The 17,910-nt window shown below is 41.3% G+C and overlaps 1 long non-coding RNA gene across 1 annotated transcript in view; it reads left to right on the top strand.

Annotated features, from left to right (window-relative positions):
- The window catches only part of LOC140521287 (uncharacterized), a 109,771-nt gene that overhangs the window by 62,305 nt on the left and 29,556 nt on the right, over positions 1-17,910 (top strand). The window contains exon 2 of the long non-coding RNA XR_011972868.1: positions 17,067-17,147. This is a non-coding gene — a long non-coding RNA (uncharacterized lncRNA). The remainder of the gene's footprint in view (positions 1-17,066; positions 17,148-17,910) is intronic.

The following is a 17,910-nucleotide window of genomic DNA, read 5'->3' as shown; positions in this document are numbered from 1 at the left end:
AAAAAAAAAGTTTTATTGATTCTTTTAAACATAATGATCACCCCTCCCCCACCTCAAAAGCACCATTCCTTATTTAAAAAAAGTCAGTTAAGCAAATCTATCTGATCACCACTCACTATGAGCAGATAGGAGAGAACTAATCTAACACCAGGCATGTGGAATCAGTGCTGATCTTTGCATTTTTTCTGTATTCTACTGTCTTTTATTTTTGTCCTACTTTATATTATTGTAGTCAATGTGTACCTATGGATTTTGGGGATGAAGGCAGTTCTACTTTCTTCATTCTACATCAGTGCATCTGTGACCTTTCGCATTTCTCTAAAGTCTTTATATTCACAGGATGGTTGAGGACATGGAAGAGGGGATTCTGATTCGGGGAAGGGTGGGAGCTGATGACTTCTGAAAGTCCATTTTAATAGTAATGGTAATCATATTTCTATGATACTTTAAGTGCTTTGTAAAGCACTTTAGATATGTTAATTTATTTGATTCTCTTAATTTGCCTATGAGGTAGGCATTATTCTTATCATTTTTACAGATGGGAAACTGAGGCACAGAATGGTTAAGTGACCTACCTAGGGTTACATAGCTAGTAAAGAGACCAGATTCAAACTCATTTTCCCAACTCTTAAGTCTTGTACTCTATCCATGATCCCATCTAGCTTTCTGAGGAGTCCCTTTTAACTGGGAGATGTCATTTTTGAGTCCTTTCTGGCACTAGCAACCTTATGTCATGTGTATGACCAGATAAAGTGAATCAAGATCGTGTGATCCCAATGTTCACAATGTCTGGAAATGTAGAATAATCTGAGGCCTCACTAGTTCTAGCAGCAGCAGTTCTAGCAGCAGCAACAACTCACCCTTTTTTCACTTTGAGCTAGATCTTTGTGAAATCAATCAGAAGGAAAATCCACCTTCCCCATCTTGCCTGGCTTGGGTTATATTGTGCTTTCATCTCCATATCCAGGGGAAGATTTGCCTAAAACACCATAGGGGACTTATTTCCCATGAGAATAGTATTTGGGTTAGTGATGACATTCTCAGGAGCAACAGACTATGAGCTCAGCAGTGAAACTATGAGAAAAGATGGACCACCACAGTTTGTTTTAATGGAGTCCAAATAAACTAGGCCTCTTCTCCTAGAGGAAAAGGTGGTGATGATGGGGAGGGTGGATATGTGGGATGTGTAGGTAGAAACAATGAGAACAACCAATCAGATCAATTTTTCTCAGCTTCTTGCTACTGTCATAATGTGGCAAAAACTTGAGCTTCAATAATTAACAGACCTGGTTTTAAATCCTAAATATTTCACTGGGTAACCTTGGGTAAGTCACTTCTGGACCCTTCAGTTTTCCTAACTAAAAATCAGAGGATAATGTAACTAGTCCTTTTTTTTTTTTTAGTTTTATTTATTTATTTTTAGATTTCAACATTTGTTTCCACAAAATTTTGAGTTCCAATTTATCTCCCCATCTCTCCCCTCCCCCCCACCCCATAACACCTTGCATTCTGATTACCCCTTCCCTCAATGTGTCCTCCCCCTTATCCCCACCTTCTCTATTTTCTTGTAGGGCAAGATAGATTTCTATACCCCATTACCTGTATTTCTTGTTTCCCAGTTATATGCAATAACAATTTTCAACATTTGTTTCTAATACTTTGAATTCCACTTTTCTCCCTTCTTCCCTCCCCACCCATCCCCACTGAGAAGGCAAGCAATTCAATATAGGCTATATATGTGTCATTTTGCCCAAGACTTCCACAATAATCATGTGGTGTAAGACTAACTATATTGTCCTCCATCCTGTTCTGCTCCCCATTTATTCTATTCTCTCATTTGACCTTGTCCCTTCACAAGCGTTTACTTCTAATTACTCTCTTCTCCCATTTGCCCTCCCTTCTATCATCTCCCTCACCCCACTTGTCCCCTTCTCCTCTACTTTCCTGTAGTGTAAGATAGATTTTCATACCAAATTGAGTGAGCATGTTATTCCCTCCTTAAGCCAGATGTGAAGAGAGTAAGCTTCACTTTTCCCCTCTCACCTCTTCCTTTTTCTCCTCCATTGATAAAGATTTTTCTTATCTCTTTTATGAGTGATAGTTTGCCCCATTCCATTTTCCCCTTTTTCCTCCCAATATATTCTTCTTTCACCCCTTAATTTTACTTTTTTATAGATATCATCCCTTCTGATTCAACTCAACCTGTGCTCTCTGTCTATATGTGTGTGTGTGTGTGTGTGTGTGTGTGTGTGTGTGTGTGTGTGTGAGTGTGTGTGTATAATCCCTCCACCTACCAAAATACTGAGAAAAGCCTCAAGAGTTACAAATATTATCTTTCCATGTAGGAATGTAAACAGTTCAGCTTTAGAAAATCCTTTATGATTTCTCTTTCCTGTTTACCTTTTCATGCTTCTCTTGATTCTTGTGTTTGAAAGTCAAATTTTCTCTTCAGTTCTGGTCTTTTCATCAAGAATGCTTGAAATCCTCTATATCATTGAATGACCATTTTTTCCCCTGAAGTATTATACTCAGTTTTGCTGGGTAGGTGATTCTTGGTTTTAATTCCAGTTCCTTTGACTTCTGGAATATCCTATTTCAAGCCCTTTGATTCCATAATAAAGAAGCTGCCAGATCCTGTGTTATCCTGATTGTATTTCCATAATACTCGAATTGTTTCTTTATAACTGCTTGCAATGCTTTCTCCTTGACCTGGGAACTCTTAAATTTGGCTGCAATATCCCTAGGAGTATCTCTTTTTGGGTCTCTTTCAGTAGGTGATTGCTGGATTCTTTCAATATTTATTTTGCCCTCTGGTTCTTTAATATCAGGACAATTTTCCTTTGTAAAGGTGATGTCTAGGATCTCTTTTTGATCATGGCTTTCAGGTAGTCCCATAATTTTTAATTTATCTCTCCTGAATCTATTTTCCAGGTCAGTTGTTTTTCCAATGAGATATTTCACATTATCTTCTATTTTTTCATTCTTTTGGTTTTGTTTTGTAATCTCTTGGTTTCTCATAAAGTCGTTAGCTTCCATCTGCTCCACTCTCATTTTTAAAGAGCTGTTTTCTTCAGTGAGCTTTTGAACCTCCTTTTCCATTTGCTTATTCTGCTTTTTAAAGCCTTCTTCTCCTCATTGGCTTTTTGGACCTCTTTTCCAATTGAGTTAGTCTATTTTTAAAGTGTTATTTTCTTCAGCACTTTTTTTGGGTTTCCTTTAGCAAGCTGTTGACTTGCTTTTCAAGCTCTTCCATGGCCTGAGACCACTGCATATTTATTTTGGAGGTGCTGGATGCAGAAGCCTTGACTTCCTCTGACAGTATGCATTGTTCTTCCTCATCTGAAAGGATGGAAGGAAATAACTGTTCACCAAGAAAGTAACCTTCTGTGGTCTTATTTTTTCCCCTTTTTTGGGCATTTCCCCAGCCATTTACTTGACTTCTGAATTTGTCAAGAAGAGGGTCCTCATGCTCTTCCTCACTCGAGGACCATGCCCAGGGTGGAGATTCAGATCAGCTGGTCAATTCCCCCAGGGAATTTAGGCAGAGTGCTTCACAAATGGATGCTACTGCTGCTCCTACCACTGCTGCTGCTGCCTAGGGCTGGTGCTGGGTGGGACCCTGCTCCCCTCTCATCCAGTTGGGAAAGCCCTCTCACTGACCTTTGAAGCTTTTTTTGGTGCTTGTGGGTTGAGGGATCTGAGACCCTCCACTGCTGCTGGGAATTCTGCTCTGGAAGCCTGTTCCAGTCCTGTTCCTCCTGGTGCTGTGTGGCCAGGGCTGGGCTCTGTTCCATGTCCCATGCAACAGACCTTTCCTGTCAGCCTTCCAGGTCACCTTTGGCTGGACATCTCTTTCACTCCATCATTCTGTGGCTTCTGCTGCTCTAGAATTTGTTGAGAGTCATTCTTTACAGGGCTGTGGGGGAAGAGCTAGAGTATATGTGTCTTTCTACTCTGCCATCTTGGCTCCACCCCCATGGCACTAGTTCTTAGCTTTTCTTGTGTCCCAGATCCCTTGGACATTCTGGTGAAACCTAAGGACCCCTTCTCAGAATCATGTTTTTAAATGCATAAAATAAGATCAAAAAGGACACCAGTCATATTGAAAAAGTGATAAATATGTGTATATGTGTGTGTCTAGATACCACACATACAATACTTATATACCACATATATACAATATATATTTATATACATATATGTACATATACATATATGTATGTATGTGTATAAATGTGTGTGTGTGTTTATACATACATACACACTTAGGGACTCCTTCACTATGATCTCTGAGGTGCCTTATAGCTCTGAATCCCAAGATGCATGTGGACTGATCTTCTAGAATATAACTCTCTGAAAGAAAACAAAAAACTGCCTTCACATGAGTCAGGGTCATAGGCCCATGATGTTCATATAACTTTTTTAAGGGGATAAATGCTAGGAGAGCTAGCCAGGCCTGCTAGGCCAAGGCCACAGAGTGAAGTGACATTTGTCAAATCTGTCCTTGATTTACCTGAATAGTTTGCCCTGGGTTCATTGCTTTGACATTCCTGTTCCTCAGAAAGGGAAGCAGGCCCTCAGTTCTCCCATTCCATGCTCCCCCATCTCTGATTCTAGGGGAACAATTCTATTTTGGGTTGTACTCTGAGGCACCCTCCCCATCAAGGAGGAGAACATAAAAGGTACCAAGAGGACAAGCACCAATCAGGTGTCAAACAGGCAAATTTATTACCATATAGAAAAAGGAACGTTAAATGATCAAAAATCATAGAACAATTACAGTCAGTTGAGAGGCCTGCATCCAGTCGATTCCCTGACACATTTCCCGCAGGACTGACTATTCATTAGTTCTTTTACATTTTGCCACCATGGAGTAGAGCCCAATCAATACCAAGCAGGCTCTTTATTTACTCCTGCTCATTTCAGAAACTGTTACAAGGCATCAAGAACTCTAGCCAGAGTCCACCACAATTTGATCAGTGATGAAATATGAGTTGCAAGGGGCATAGAAGGCCAGGAGGGGCAAGTACTGTGAAATGGGTATGATGGACATAGGGGCCAAAGGGAGTGGAAAATCAGTCATTATTAAAAAAAGAGAGTGGGGCCAAATGTGGGAGAGCAAATGGTGTTAAATAGAAGTGCAGTCAGGGAACCAAATATGAGGATCTGTGTGGGCCATATACTGACTTAGAAAATCACACATTAACATTATCTATGTCCTATTGTGTTTTCATTTATTTTGTCAAATATTTCTAAATTACATTTTAATGTGATTCAGTTGCGCTCAGGAATGTTGTGGCAGTGATGTTGGGGCTGTGTGGCTGGCTATGTGGAGAGGAAGAGAACTGACCTGAGACTGGAACAACTGAATTAAGATCCCACCTGGGACCTATCGATCAACAAGAATGTATAAAATTCCTACTATGGGCTTGGCACTAGAGTTACAAATACAAAGAAAGTGACAATCCCTTCTCACCAGAAGATTATGTCACAACCAGGAAACAAGAAATATATTAATGAATCTAACAAAATACAAAGTACTTAGGGAGGGCACTAGAGTGAGTGCCAGGAGTTGATTTCAGGAGAGGTGATATTTGATAGACAGTAATATGTGAGTCTTGAAGTAGGAAGAGGAAGATGCTGTTTGGTGGATGTAAGGATAGAATATATTCTAGGCATGAGAAGCAACTAGTACAAAAGCATGGAGATGGGAGATGGAGTTCTACGTGTAAGAAACAGAAGGTTCCTTTTGGTCATTTTGGCTGATTCAAAGCTAGGAGGGATAATATTCAATGAGGCTGGACAGAGAGGTTGGTGTCAGCTTGTGAAGGGTTCTAAAAACAAAAGGGGCAGGGTTTGTGTTTGAGCCTTGAAGTCACAGTTATGGAGTTTATTGATGGGGGAGTGGCATGGTCACATGTGCATTTAAGGAAAATCCCTGTGGAAGGCATTGGGAGGATAGAGTGGAGTGGGGGAGGAATTGAAGCATGGAAATGAATTGTGAGACTGTTGTAATATTCTAGCTTGGGGTGATGAAGGCCTGAAATTAAGTGGTACTAATGTGATTCTTTGATTCTCAGTATCCTAGTCAACTCTCTAAGACTAAGACATTGAAGAGAAGGTACCCATCTGCAGTGGCAGGGGAAGTTCCTCAGAAGAGCCCCCTAAACCAATGAATTCATGGATCTGTCAACAACAATGACAAAAAATGTGGTTACAGTCAGGCCAAAGGGCAAAAATGAGGCCAGCGTAAATTTCTGGACAAATCAGAGACCACAGCTAAATAGAGAATTAGAGTCAATGTTTAAAGATCAATATCGGATAGAGTGAACCCAGGTGAAAGTTAAATCGGAGTACACAAGTGGGGGCTGGGGCCTAGCCGTCAAACTGGCCAGAGAGGGAACAAAATGGTACCATTAGATGGGCCATGGATTGGGAGTCAGAGGACTTAGGTCAGAGTTTAGCAATCCATCAGGCAGTGAGCATGTATGAAGTACCTACTGTGTGCTGGCCAACAAGCTATGTGCAGGGGGCTACAAATACAAAGGATGAAGCAAGCCTTACCCATAAGTCACTTCACCTCTTTTGCCCTCAGTTTAATAGACTCTAAAGATATAGAGATAATAGAATCTAACCCTGTCAATTTATAGATGAGTTTATGTGACACGCCCAGGGTCACACAAGTAACTGTCCCTGATGGGACTGGAACCTAGGATCTTCTGACTTCCAGTTTATAAAATGAGGGGAGGGGGTCAGGTTATATGACCTTTTAAGGTTCCTTCCATCTCTAAATCTTTGATCCTTGTAGATAGCATGGTCATTGTATGAACATTGATTAAGTGCCTGCTATGTTCTAGGCACTGTACTAAGCCCTGGGGTACAACAAATAAAAAGCAGCCTCTCAAAGAGATCACAGTCTAATGGGGCAGACACAAGCAGATATGTAAAAATAAGCTATAAACAGGATAAATAGGAAATGATTAAGAGAGGAATTTTACGTGGGACTTAAAGGAAGCTGAGGAAGGCAGGAGGCAGAGATGAGGAGGGAGAACATTCCAGGCATGGGAGACAGCCAGAGAAAATGCCCAGAGCTGAGAGATGGAGAGTCCTGTTTGTGGAACAGCCCAGAGGCCAGTGTCCCTGGATCATAGAGTATGTGGGTGGAAGTAAGGTACAGTAAGACTGGAAAGGTATGAGGGGGCAGGTTATAAAGGGCTATGAAAGACAGAGGATTTTTGAGCACACACACACACACACACACACACACATACACACACACACACATACACACACACACACATACACACATACACACACACACATACACACATACACACACACACACATACACACATACACACTCACACACACACACACACACACACACACACACACACACACTTTTGTATAGTTGGATGGACCCATTGCTTACTGATTCCAGGACAGGTGCTGTTTACCTTCTGTCCTGGGTTTAACCATAATTCTTGGTGTAGATAATAAGGGTTGGGAAGTGCAGGCTGGGTTCTACAAAGGCTCTTGGCTGTGACTATAGTACACTGAGGGGAAAGGGGTGGGAGTGAGGACTAGGTCCTCCGTCAAGTTCTCACAATTCCAGCAGGTCTCTTGTGAGGACAGGTGACATCCTAGGCCTCGTCAAACAACACACACTATTCTTGGCCTTTGTGAGCCAGGGAATGGAAGTGACTAGTAGTCCTGCCCTGCCTCCACTGCCTGCTGCATACACCAGGAAGTTCATGGAAAGGTTTAGGACTGGGCAACCTTTGAAGCTTCACAGTGAATTGTAGGTATTCTGGTGAGATAAAAGCCTCTTAATTCCTAAACCAACCAACCTGAACAAAGACCATATTTGATTCTGTCAATGAGCTCATCACCAAGAAGGAAAAATAAACCATGTTTACTGTTATAGGATTTAAGACCTAGATACCCACTCCTCCTAAGAGGGGAGCCTGTTCAAAGCAGGATTTGGCTACCACCATCATAGTCCTTTCCAACTAACTTCTTGGCAAAGGAATAGTAACTATCTTAATTCAAAGCAAGGCTTTAAAAAAAATTGATGTATATAGCATAACAATCCCTTATTCTGGGTAGATGTAGGACACAAAAGAAGGGAAGACACAATTACTGACCTTGGGGAACTCTCAGTCAAGTCAGGGAGTCAAGATTGCTACATGAAAATTAAAGGCGGATACAAGGCATTTTGTGATCAGGTACCAGGTTATATTCAGAGGTTCCCAAACTTATTTCGCCTACTGCCCCCTTTTCAAAAAAAAATTTAGTCAATGCCCCTCTGGGGTTAGGTTAGACTAACCTTTATTTTTGTTCAATTACACTCGAGGCTATTACCACCCTCCTGGATCATTCCAACACATGGGAGACATGGCCCACTTTGGGAATCTATGGATAGTAAATTTTCTAGAATGTCAGGAAGAAAAAAATTATTGTTCATCATCTTCCCCCTTAAATTTACTCTTCCAAATTTTCCAATTTTTGTTGAAGAAAGACACCAATTCATTGTAACATCAACTAAATGCCTTTTTGGGCCAGTCACTGTACTAGGTTCAGAGGCTATAAAGACAAAAATAAAATAATCTCTGCCCTCCAGGAGCTGGAATTTTATGAGCAAGAGAATGGATGCTACACAGAACCTTGGGCTTAGAGCTAGGAGGGACCTTACAGGGCCTCTAAGCCAAACCCTTCACTGGAAAACTGAGGCCAAGAGAGATTCAACCATGGGCCCAGAGTCACACAGGTCTACCTGATTCTGTGACATTTAAAAAGTTTGAGAGATGTAGTTTCTGGGTAATTAATTATTTTATTAATAATGCTAGCATTTTATTAATCAAAGGGGTCAGTAGCACTCTCAAATGCTCAAAGTTTATATGCCCTTGGAAGAGTGAGTATTCTTAAGGGTGGCAATCAACTCTGGTTAACAATTAATGAGAGAATGAATGTTACAGTGAGAAGTGAGCTCATTCCAATGAGGGGCTGAGTGACATCATGTCACTCTGAACAAAAAGACTATCTGTACACCTAGACTACTCCCAGCCTTGGACAATCTAGGCAAAGGATCTACCTCCACCCAAACTAGCCTGAGTGGGCAGGAATTCACCTTAGAAAATGGTCTAAGTGGGGAGAATTTTTGGCAGAGGTCAGTAATATTCTTTAAAGGCTGGGCTTTGAACAAGGGAATAGGACTGGGAAAAAACCTGAATCTCCCTCATAATTGGTTATTAATAATCATTTCTCTCCATTCCAAGCTCAACTCTCTGATACACCATGTTACTCATCCTGGCCACATATTTAAGTAGTTACAATTACAATTCCCTTTCCTGATGCAAACATACAAGTAGTTCCACAATTATCTCTCCTAATGTATACATACAGTTATTCACAATTACAGTTACCTCTCCCGATGCACATATATAAGAAAATTCAGAGAGGAGTACCTAATAACTGGAGAAAACAGGAAAAGCCTTGTGTAGGTGGTGACAGGCTATGCTTCCAGGGAAGCTAATGCTCCCAGTCACCCACCATCCTGCCTGTTACCTAAGCTTAAAGTCTTAGCCTCCTCTTTAATTTGTCTTTCGTTCTCAACCTTACATATTCAGCTAGTTGCTCAGTCCTCTAAATAGTGTCTCCACATCATCTCTTGGGCCACAGGGAGGCAGGTAAGCCTGACTCCCTCCCTCATGTAGGGCAGTCAGAGGATGCCATGGATAAAGCACTGCACCTTAAGGCAGGAAGAAATGAATTCAAATCTTGCCTCAGAAACTCATTACCTGTATTTTAATTTCTGTTTGCCTCAGTTTCTTCATCTCTAAAATGGGGCTAATGATAATACTTGCCTACCAGGGTTGATATGAGGATGGAACAAGGTAACATTTGTAAAGTGCTAGCTATTATCAGGATGCCTAGGGTGGAGATACAAGAAGGGATCTGCTTTTGGATAAAAGAAGGAACATAAGGATGGTGAGGAGAAGAGACCCAGCAGCCTGCAGGGCTTGGAAAGTGGCTTGAGTATCTCCTCTCCCCCTGCAGAGAATGTCATTTACTGAGGAGCCCACTGGTTCCAAAAAGAGATGCTGAAAATGTAACAGAACCACAATGAAGAGCAATAAGCTGATGAATGTTGCCCTTGCAGGACAAAAAAAGAAGAGATTGGTGCAGCAGGGGACCCAGGCCCATCCCTTTCTTGGCACTGTGAGTAACTCATTATCTAGACCTTTGGGAAAGTGAAACTCACTTGACACTATCCCAAAGCTGGAAGGGACCTTTCCTGAAGGTCAAGGGGCACTTTTACCATTTTTTTCTGGGCTTTGTTTTCTTATTTCCAAAGCCTTGGTAGTCTTTGAACTTGTAGGGTAACCAAGGGATCTGTCTAAAAATGAACCAGACAGAAACATTTCCAGGCATTCTTTGATGAATGGGAGCATAAATCCAAGACATTTTACATTCCTCATTCCTCAAATTGTGTTCACACTGTCACTCTGTGTTCAATTATTCAGTCATGTCTGATTCTTTATGACCCCATGGACTATACATGCCAAAACTGTCTATGGAGTTTTCTTGGCAAAGATACTGGAGTGGTTTGCCATTTCCTTCTCCAGCAAATTAAGGCAAATAGCGGTTAAGTGACTTGCTTAGGGTCACATAGCTAGTAAGTATGTGAGGCCAGATTTGAACTCAGAACTTCCTTACTTAGGCCCAGCTCCTTATCCACTGAGTCATCTAGCTGCCTCTTCATGCCATCACTACCAACAATCAATAAACTGAAGGGCTGGAAATGGTGACAGTGACTTTCAGATATGGTGAGAAAGCCTGTACACAAGGTATGGAGATGAGAGACAGAATGTTGCATGTGAGGAACATCAAGGAGGTTGTTCTGGTTAGACCATAAAGTATGTCAAGGGAAATTGTGTATAAATGGACCAGAAAGGTAGTTTGGAAGTGAGCTGTGATGAGAGGTGACAAGGACCTCTCCTATGATCCAGTCCTACATCACCAGTTGCCTATTGGAAAATTTTAACTGGATGTGTCCCCTATTAGGAACTTTAAACTCAACGTGTACAGCACAGAACTCTATCCTATCTCTGGTCTTTCCCTTATCCCCCCCCCCCCCAAAACCAACCAACCAACAGCAGTGTCTTCTAAACTTCCCTATTTTTCTGTCAAAAATATCACCCGTCTTGCAGTCACTCATGCTCACAATCTTAGCATCACCCTCAACTCTTCACTTCCCTTACCCAATCAACTGTCAAGTCATAGCAATTTTACCTCCACAACATGTCTTCAGTCGATCCCCTTCTCTCCATACCACCCTAGCTTTGGGACTTACTGCCTCTAGCCTTGTCTATTCTGAACAGCCTCATTGGGCTCCCTGCCTCCAATCTCTCCCCTTTCTGATCCATTCTCTACACAGCTGCTAAAATATTCTTATTTTTTGCTTATACATTCATATTAAATATATTTTCACATTAGTCATGATGTAAAGAAGAGTTAGAACTAATGGGAGGAACCACAAGAAAGAAGAAACAAAAGAAAATAACAAAAGAAAAGGAGAACAAATAGTCTGCTTCCATCTGCATTCAGACTCCCAAAGTTCTTTCTCCAGATGTGGATAGCATTTTCCATTGTGAGTCTTTTGGAGATATCTTAGACCCTTTTGTTGCTGAGAAGAGCACACTGTGGCTGTTACTGTATACAATGTTCTCCTGGTTCTGCTCATTTCTCTTTGTATCAGTTCATAGAAGTCTTTCCAGGTTTTTCTGAAGTTTACCTGCTCATCATAAAATGATATTCTTAAAACACAGATCTGACTGTGTCACCCCTTCCCCTGGCATAATAAATTTCAGCAGCTCCCTATTACCTGTTCAAAGCCCTTCAAAACTTGTCCAAAGGTGGTGGATTCCTGATTCATGCCTACCTCAGAAGACCCATATTTTTTAATACCTCACATGATACTAATAATATTCCCTGATGCATTATTATTTATATGTCTTTTCTGTCCTATCAGATTTTAAGTTTCCTAAGAACAGGAAGCCTGTCTTCTTCTTCTTCATCCTCCCCCTCCTCTTCTTCTTCTTGTTCTTCTCCTTCTTCTTCTCCATCTTCTTCTTCTCTTTCTTCTTCCTCCTCCTCCTCTTCATCATCATCATTATTACCATCCTATTTATCTTTGTATCATCTCTAGTGTCTAGGTTACACATCACAGAAAAATTTTATCTATTTGATGAATGATAACAATAATCTGACATTTGTCAAGTGTATTATGTGATTTACCTCATATGAGCTTCACAACTCTGTAAGCTACAACAGGTGGTATTATCTCCATTTTACAGAGAAAGCAACTGAGGTTTAATGTGTCCGGCCAAAGTTTTCTACCATCTCCTTGTTGATAATTCTGTTAAAAACATGTCCACAAAAATGATTACGTTAAATTAAATTAAAGCTAAATTGTGGACTCATCTTAACCTTGCAAGATGAAACTAATTAAAACTAATTGTAAATTTATTTTAATCTTGTGAGACACCTGAGCTTACAAATCATAGAATATCAGGACAAAAAAAGATTTTAGAGGTCAACTCTCTAATCTCCTTTATAGGTGAGGAAATTGAAAGTCAGAGAGGTTAAGGAGCTAACTTGGTTAGGCATAGACTAACAACTAGTCTATGGGAATCAAGAAGTCAGGAGCCACAGGAGACAACATAGATCTAATAGGAAAGAAAAGACTTTGATAGACTTTGAGGATTCTTAGCCTTTCTTATGTCATGGATTCCTTTGGCAGTCTGGTGAAGCCTGGGAACCCCTTCACAGATTGTGTTTAAATGCATAAAATTTTTAAAAGTCCTTAAGATTACAAAGAAAACCAATTCTATTGAAATACAGTTACAATAAAATTGTAGTAAGTTTTTATTTAGATCCTCAGCTTAAGAATTCCTGATAGAGGCAGCAACATGATCTCAGTTTCAGCAACTGTCATGTCCTTCTACCTTTTGTGTAATACCAATCCTTGAAGGGTTTTTTGTCTTGTATTTATTTAACATTATTTTGTAATTTTAAAAACATATTTATTCTGGATATATATTATCTATGTTGTCTATGTTGTTTCTTCTGACAGAATATAAATAACTAAAAATAAACAATAAATAAATAAGCTTCTTGAAAACAGGGAATTATTTAATGTTTTGCTCTTGTATTCTTAGAACCTATGATAGTATCTGGCACAGAATAGGTACATTTTATGGTTATTCAGTCATTTCAGTTGTGACTGACTCTTCCTAAACCCATTTGGGGTTTTCCTGGTTTGCCATTTCCTCCTGCAGCTCATTTGACAGATGAGGTACTGAGGCAGACAGGGTTAAATGACTTGCCCCAGGGTCCCACAGCTAGTAAGTGTCTGAGGCTGGATTTGAACTCAGGAAGATGAATCGTCCTGACTCCAGGCCAGGTACTCTATGTACTCTATCCCCAGTAGGTGCTTAATAAATGCTTATGGATAGACTGATTGATCTACTGAGAGAACCTGACTTGGGACCTACTTGGTGACGACCACAAACAGATAGTTGATGAGAGGTGCATACCGGGAGTCAGGTAGACAAAGGTATCAGACAGTTGGGTACTTTCTGGAGCAAACAGCTTCTAGTCACAGATCCCAGAATGAATGAAGTATTTTTAAAGTATTTATTGTGTACAACGTGCTAGTTATTGGCTACAAGTTCCATGGAACACTCCTTTAGGACACAGTGGCAAATCAAGTTACTACTAGGTAATGCCCCTTCCTTAATGTCATTTCCACTGATAAAATCATGTCAGTTTCCAATGTGGAGCCATTTGAGAGTGGCAAGGGTTTTGGTGACAAGAACTTTCTTTTCTGGGTCTTCAGTGGCCATGGCCATAGTACCTGCAGAAGCAGCTGTCCGAGAGGTGTTTCCATATGGAGTGACTTCCCAGGATGATGACTGAGGGTACTGGGCAGGAGAAATCATTGCTATTCCCAAAGCTCTTGGGTTCAGAGTCCTGAGCTGTCTTCATCAGGATCCAAGGGGAATGATGGTCAGGGTGGTGCTAGTTTGACTTGCCTGGCCCATGCTGCTTTCTGTTTCACCCTGGCTTTCTGTTTCACCCTGAGGCTTGCTGCGTTAGCTAGGTTGGCTTGCCTGCTCTGTGTGTGGTAGGTAGTTAGCACCATCTCTGGTGGAGATGACTGACTCCACCACAGGAGTTGTCCACTCCAGTGATGACTATGAGGGCTGGTCTGGAAGCAAGACAGGTGGTTACTGCCATTTGCGGGCCTCTTGTCTCTTTGTGCCTGCTGGTAGCAGTTGGTCTACAGTTACTGGTAATGGTGAGGAATGTGGGATCCTTCTCTGCAATGATTTCTCCCCTCAGTGGTGGCTGAAGGGTAACATTTGCTGCCTCATAATCAACCTGGTCATCTCTGCCATCCCTGGAGTGGGAGGCCCTTCTGGATAATAGTTTCCCGAAAAAAGGGGAAAAAAAACAACCTTGAGACTTCTGTTGCCTGAGATTCCCCCAGGTAAATATTTAAACATTCTCTTTGTCAAAACAACAGCCAATATTTACCCTGGAGAGTAAAATCGATCATCCTCCCATGCTCTTCTCTCTGGGGTTAACAACATCTTGGACTTTTATTTGCTTTAATTATGTATTTAGCTTCCTGTCAGCAGAGGCAGGATTGCTATAGAAACGGCCCCTCCTGGAGTAGGATCCAGAGAGCAGCTCCACCAGGAGAGGGACTCGGCTGGAGAAGCAAGGCATCTCCAGCTGCCCCCAGAGCTTTGATAATGTCAAAGGGCAATCACCATTTAGTTTTTAAATTTCCCCTCACACTAGTGTGGATTCCTTCTCAAACTGTCTGGCCTGTGTTTTGGTTTATGGCTACCATTAGATCAGCTACAGGTTCCACCCCAAGGCCCTGTCTTTGGGTAAGGGAAACCTGGAGGTGAGCTCAGTTTTGCCCGTGATTTAGCTAAATTGTATTAGACAAAAACAGTCTGTTATCTGTGCGTGACTCATGGATTTGGGGGGGAGGGGGAAGAAGGCACACAGGGGAACATGTTTCTATTCATAATCAGTTCATAAACCCTATCTGCTCCAAACACCAAGTAATGATAACAGTTAGCATGTATATTAATCCTCACAACCACCATGTGAAATAGTTACTATCATTATCTCCATCTTACTGATGAGGAAACTGGAGTCTAAGAGACATTGGATGACTTGTCCAGTATCCCATAAGGATGAATGTCTGAGATAGGTCTTCTGGCCTCCAAATCCTGTGGTCTCTGCCCCATGGTACTTAACTGGTAATGACTATTTTGGAAAAGAACACTCCAGGTAAGTTCTGCATCCCTACAGGGCACCCAGAGGTCACATTCACCTGCTCTCACTCTCTAGTCTTAGGGCACTCCAGAAAGACCTTACTACTCCCAAGCCTTCAATCTCCACCCTTTTACCTCCCTCCATCCACTCATTCACTCTCTCCAAAAATGCACAGCCAGAGTTCCTCATAGACATACTCTTGAATCTCTAGACTGAGACTTAAGGCATTTAAAAAAAATCCCCACCATAAAGATAGACTTAGATTTTTGGTCATGGCCACTGTGAGGATCTATTTTGCTTGACTATGTTTGTTATGGTTTTTTTCTCTCTCAGATATTCATTGGATAGGTGAGGGGAGGCAGGGAAAGGATTAGCCACAGTGATGCTAAAAATAGAGGACCATTTATAAAAACCATAAAAGTTTTAAGTTTTGGTTTTTTTTTTGTAGGGGGAAGGCAAGGCTAAGTGACTTGCCCAAGATTAAGTGACTTGCCCAAGGTCACACAGCTTGTAAGTGTCAAGTGTCTGAGTCTAAATTTGAACTCAGGTCCTCTTGACTCTAGAGCCAGTACTCATCTAGATACTCCTAAGCAGGATAGTTTTGAAAGTAATGTGTGAGGGGTGGCTAGGTGATGAAGTGGATGGAGCACTGGCCCTGAAATCAGGAGGACCTGATTCCAAACTGGCCTCAGACACTTACTAGCTACATGACCCTGGGGCAGTCCCTTATACCCAACAGTCTGCTTTCACACACCCTCCCCCCTCAAGAAAGTAACGTATGGAATATATTACATACTTTTCAACAGTATGTATAATGTAAGTAGTACGAAATGAAGATGAAGTTTTATATGTAATCTTTTTGTTGTTCTACAGTGGATATGGAAATACTAGTGTATGTGTGTGTGTGTGTGTGTGTGTGTGTGTGTGTGCACATGCACGTGCATGTGTATGTTTAGGTTCAGCATAAGATATAAAGCAAAAGCAAAACCAAACCAACGTTCCAGCTGCTGCCCATCCTTCTGTGCTCTTGCACTCAGCACATTCAGGCTAGCTTCTGACTCTCCAGTGCCAATGACCAGCACTGCCAGTCTCATGGAACTGTAATAACTTAGTGCTCTTTCTAGCCTCATTCTAACCCATGATATGGCAAGAACAATGGAATGCTTATGTCTCCCTCTGAGAGGACTGCTTCCCCCTTGGCTCTGAAGTATCTCAGTTTTCTGACAGCCACAAAGAAATAGAATTAGTGCAGTGAAGATAGGACAACTGTCAGTCAATCATCATTTATTAAGTGCCTACTATGTGCCAATCACTGGCGATATGAAAACAGATGTGTTCTCAGATTTAGAAAAGTCACTGAAACACAGTCACAGACTTTGAGAGGTCGAGGGGAGCTCAGCAACTGTCTATTCCACACCATGATATTGTTTGGTTGTCCTTTTTCTCTATGAATACAAATGACATCATGGGTGATATCTTGACTTGCCCGTGAATCTGGATTTCTCCAGTCATCGACATACCCAACAAGTAGTCATCCAGTCTTTGCTTGAAGTCTTCCAAGGATGTAGAGCCCCCTAGCTCTTGAGGCAGGCCATTTCATTTGGGAACAGCTCATCCTTAGGAAGTTGTTTTACTTTCCTCATATTGAGACTCAGTTGACTTCTTTTCAGCTTCTACCCATTGATTTTGGTTTTATCCTCCAGGGGCAAACAGACTTCCAGAGGACAGCCCTGCAAATATTTGAAGACACCTGTCATGTCTTGTCTTAAGCTTCTCTTCTCCAGGTAAAACATCCCTGGTTCCTTCAACCACTTGTCTGATTGAAAATAACATATGGTCCTCAAAGAGAAGACTCTCCAAGAACTTCATCTTGTTAAGAAACTCCCAAGATCTTCATCTGACCCATAGTGTTGCTAATGAGTTGACCTGTTCTTCCCTTTCCTCTGTCATACTCCATTCTCCTGGGAGGAGGACCAAGGATAGACCCTTGACCTTCCTTTTCCAAATTTCCATTCATTTTCTGCCTTAATTAGATCATAGATAAAGCATTATTTTCCAAGAAAAAAGTTCCAAAAGTTCCAAAGTTCACCTCCTGGATCAAGAATGAAAAAGCAAACTCACCTGGAGCAAAGAATTTAAGATGAACAGAAAGCTTGGGGATATCTCTTCTTTACTATTAGAGATAACTGTCTCCAGCTGGGCAGTGCAGTGGATAGGATGCTGGCCTGAGTTCAAATCCAGCCAGAGATCCTCTCTAGTTATATGACTCTGGTCTAGTCATCTAACCTCTGTCTGCCTCAGTTTCCTCAGTCATAAAAAATGTGAATAGCATTAACTCTTACCTCCTTGTAACTCCAAAGTGATACCCATAGCAGCCACTATGAATATGCATGCATTAGCATGCATTATTTCCAGGGTAAATTCACAAATTATAAATAACTCTCTTTGTCAAAGATAAAACCAAAATATTTATTTGGGACATCATTAGAATACCAGGAGGTAAGATTTAACAGGGTACCTATGGGAGTGCACGACATCTTAAACCTT

The sequence above is a fragment of the Notamacropus eugenii genome, chromosome 1 (genome assembly GCF_028372415.1).
Source record: "Notamacropus eugenii isolate mMacEug1 chromosome 1, mMacEug1.pri_v2, whole genome shotgun sequence".
In the NCBI taxonomy this organism is placed as follows: domain Eukaryota; kingdom Metazoa; phylum Chordata; class Mammalia; order Diprotodontia; family Macropodidae; genus Notamacropus; species Notamacropus eugenii.
Note: the sequence above shows the minus strand (reverse complement) of the source record. Positions and strands in the feature narration are given on the sequence as shown.